This window comes from Petaurus breviceps, unplaced genomic scaffold (assembly GCF_028583685.1).
Source record: "Petaurus breviceps papuanus isolate PSGF00001 unplaced genomic scaffold, PetGlider_PUasm1.0 688, whole genome shotgun sequence".
In the NCBI taxonomy this organism is placed as follows: Eukaryota; Metazoa; Chordata; class Mammalia; order Diprotodontia; family Petauridae; genus Petaurus; species Petaurus breviceps.
Genome location: NW_027186457.1, coordinates 23,845,825 through 23,849,810, shown reverse-complemented (window position 1 = coordinate 23,849,810; position 3,986 = coordinate 23,845,825). Strand labels below are relative to the sequence as shown.

The window sequence follows — 3,986 nt, the reverse complement described above, 5'->3', positions numbered from 1 at the left end:
TTCATGTCTGAGCATGATTTATTTATATTGTCAACTTTGTTTAGCCCCCAAAAGCATGTACTACACAATCTACTGTGTTTCTGTTCAAACAACCATGACATAGAAACTAGAGAATCTTAGATGTTTTTAGAGCCATTAGGATACACCCTTACAGAAGAGGCCTAGCTATTTACTGATTCAGGTTTCCTAACTCCCAGCCACACCTTGTTGCTTCACAGTTTGACCTTCACATTGTGAAACTATTTTTAAACTAATGAGTGACATTGTTTGGTATATTTTTTCAATGTGCTATATCTTAGACAATCTGATATACTAGAATTACCATTCAAGAAGCATTTTAAATTTCTTGGAGGGAATGTTCTTACATACTAACATTTTCAGAACACTATAATAATAATAGCATTTAAAGAGCACATTTGGGTTTTGCAAAGTGTTTTTTATATATCATCTCATTTAATACTCAACAGTTCTGTAAGGAAAGTGCTATTATTATACCTATTTTACAGATGATAAAACTGAAGTTGAAAGGCAAAGGGACTTCCTCTGGACCACAGAGAGAGTAAATGTTTGAGGCAAAGTTTGAAGTCATTTGTACTGACTCCAACACTATTCAATGGACCTTTTGGATTCAGTCAAAGGGCCATACTTGAGGACCTCGAGGGCCACATGTGGCCTTGAGTTCATGAGTTCCCCACCCCTGGGCCCTAACGTACACAAATAAAAATGTTATATTGATATTGCTTCTGAATACTATTTGATAAAGTATGGTGAATATTTCCATCCCAATATACCAAGTGCATAGTACTAAGGTAGATATAGTTAAGAGCTGGTCCCTGTAACCTCATGAAATTTACAGTATCATAGGAGAAATTGTATATAAATATGCAATAACAACAAAATAATCAAATTCAGAAAAGAATGAGAGGTACAAAGTGTTATGTGAGATCCAAGAAGACAAAGGTAATTTTCAAAATCGATGACAGGAAGGACTTATCTAAAATAGAGAGGAAGTAGCCCCTTGAATGATGGGTAAGATTTCAAAATGCCAAGATAGTGGGGAGCAGGCAAGGGTCCTAGGTTTACAGAAAGTGCTGGACATGAATGGAGGATAGTAACTTAGTCTGGCTGAATCAAGTAGAGGGTAACACTATGAGATGAGGTGAAAAAGGTAGGGAATTGTCAGGTATAAGACCTTGAATACCAAAGTCATCACCCATAACTGTAGATGATTTTGTCCTGGCTCCTTCTCTCTGTATTTCCTTGATGACTTCAGTTCTCATGGATCATCATCAATGCAGATGACTACCAGATTCACCCCAGTCTCTCCTGAGCTCTAGTCCTGCATCAGCAAGTGTCTATTGAACATTTTTTAAAAATTTATTTTCAGTTCCAAATTTTCTCTCCCTCCACTCCTCCCCCATCCATTGAGAAGGCAAGAAATACAATATCCATTATACATATGAAGTCATGCAAAACATTTCCGCATAGTCATGTTGTGAAAAAGCAAGAAAAATAAAAAGGGAAAAAAATGTGCTTCACTCTGTACTCCATGTCCATCAGTTTTCTGTCTGGAGGTAGACAGCATTTTTCATCATGATTCCTTTGGAACTGTTGTGGACCACCAGACTGATCAGAGTTACCAAGTGTTTCACAGTTTCTTACAATATTGCTGTTACTGTGTGCATTGTTCTGCTTCTGCTCACTTCACTTTGCATTAGTTCATATAAGTCTCCCCAAGTTTTTCTGAAACCATCCTCTTCATCATTTCTTACAGTACAATCATATACCATAAACCCCAATTGATGGACACCCCTTCAGTTTAAAGAGCTGCTATAAGTATTTGTGTATGCATGGGTCTTTTCCCTTTTTCTTTGGCTTTATTTGTTGATTGATTGATGTAGTCTCATAGATTTAGAAATGGAAGAGAACTTGGAGGTCATCTACTTGTACCCTTTCATTTTACAAAGAAAGAAACAGGTCCAGAGAGAGAGAGGTCCCACACCTAGTAACAGGCAGAGCCAATATTCAAGTCTACTATAGTGTCTTCAGTATCGAAGTACCCCCTTTTCATTGTACCATGATACAGTTTCATTAGTCTGAGATAGGTAGCACAAATAATGCCATTTTGTTGCAATTAGATCACCTCTTAGTAGTCAACTGGTCTCATTATATTCTCATTTCCATCTAATCTCTTTTGCATACAATTGCCCGACTAACTTTTCATTTTAATAATTTTCAATTTGCTACTCATCACTTAAAAACCCTTCAATGTATCCTTATTTTCTATCACAACTCTGACTGGGTTCGGAGGTCCCTGTAATATGACCCCACCCAACCTATCAGCATCATCTGCCACTTCTTTCCATTTTGAACTTTTCAGTGGAGACAGGCTGATTTCCCAGTAGCCAGTAAGCAGGTAATCCTGACTCCCCAAGGCCCCACTTAAGTTGATTCCCTTTCCTGGAATGTCCTCCCTCTATCCTTCACCTTTGCTACCTTTAAGACCCAACTCCAAATCTACCTCCTCCGTTAATCCTTTCCTGAGGACTCTAACCTTCTTTGACCTTTCCTCTCTCTGGGATAAAGAGGAAATAATTAACAGAAGGAAGGCAATGGAAAGAGAGGGAGTGGAAGGATTCTGGTAGAAGGTGGGTTTTTAGTTGGGATTTAAAGGAAGCTAGGGAGGTCAGTAGCCAGAGCAGAAGAGGAAACTGTGGAGCAGCAAGGCTAACGGACATCCAAGATGACCCAGATATGAAGTGTTAGAGGGAGGACTAGGGATCCAGGTACTTGTTGAATCCAAGTTTAGCAAGAACTCTCATAGTTCCTTTAATTTTCAAAGTTAAATGCTGCGATTCTTCCTTTTAACAACTTCATCAAGATTTAAGTTAACTTCGCTAAAAATTGTCCTTGTCCCTCTTTCCATTTCAGCATCCTACAAGATAGAGAGCTAGGAATTAGCCCCATAATTTCACTGGTGTCAGGAAACATTCGCCAGTTCGGGTTGACACTTCCTCTTCAGCTTACCAGACTTAAGAATTGCTACTTATCCTCATTATATTGTAGAAACTATCCCTTTAGGTGTCTTAGAAAAATTTTTAAAAATTTTCTCAAGAAAATGATGCAAAACATTTTACCAAATAGTACTCATCAGGGATAATCTTAGTCAAAAGGAATGTATACTGAACAAATTCTCAGGACTGTAGCTGTGGCCATTTCAGCCTAACAGAAACCTGTATCTGGTCTGAATCCACAACCAACTACTAAATGCAAATAAAAACCTCTGCTCTAATGTGGCTATAAATGCTTGTTAAATAAAACTAAATAGGAAACCTAGGAAGACTTATATGAACTGATGTAAAGTGAAGTGAGCAGAACCAGAAGAGCATTATACGCAAGAGTAGCAATATTATGATGATCAACTGTGAATGACTTAGCCGTTCTCAGCCATACAATGATCTAAGACAATTCCAAAGGATTTGTGATTTTAAAAAAATGATATCCTCTTCCAGAGAAAGAATTGATGGAGTCTGAATGCAGATCTAAGCATTCTTTTAAAACTTATTTTTTGTCTGAGTTTTCTTTTGTGACATGGTTAACATGAAAATGTTTTCTATGATTGCACAGGTGTAATGAATATCAAGATGCTTACCTCCTCAAGGACGGGGGAGGAGAGGGAAGGTATTTGAACTCAAAATTTTATTAAAGTTAAAAATTGTTTTTAAATATGATTGAGAAAAAATTATAATAATATTTTTTAAAAGTCAATAGGCCTATCAACTGGAGAATGACAGGTCAAACTGTCAAACATGGATGGAGTATTACTGTGTTATAAGGAATTATGAATATGAAGAAACAAGGAACTGATGCCAAATCAGGAAAGCAGACTCAGGAAAACATAATATATCATAACTACAAGAATGTAAATGGAAAGGAAAAAATGAAACTGGCCACTGTGTAATTATAATGGCTAGGACTTGGCCCCA

The 3,986-nt window shown here is 37.2% G+C and overlaps 1 protein-coding gene across 2 annotated transcripts in view; it reads right to left on the bottom strand.

The window, feature by feature from the left end:
* MCF2L2 (MCF.2 cell line derived transforming sequence-like 2) overlaps positions 1-3,986 on the bottom strand; it is a 348,809-nt gene that overhangs the window by 150,559 nt on the left and 194,264 nt on the right. The window lies entirely within an intron of this gene.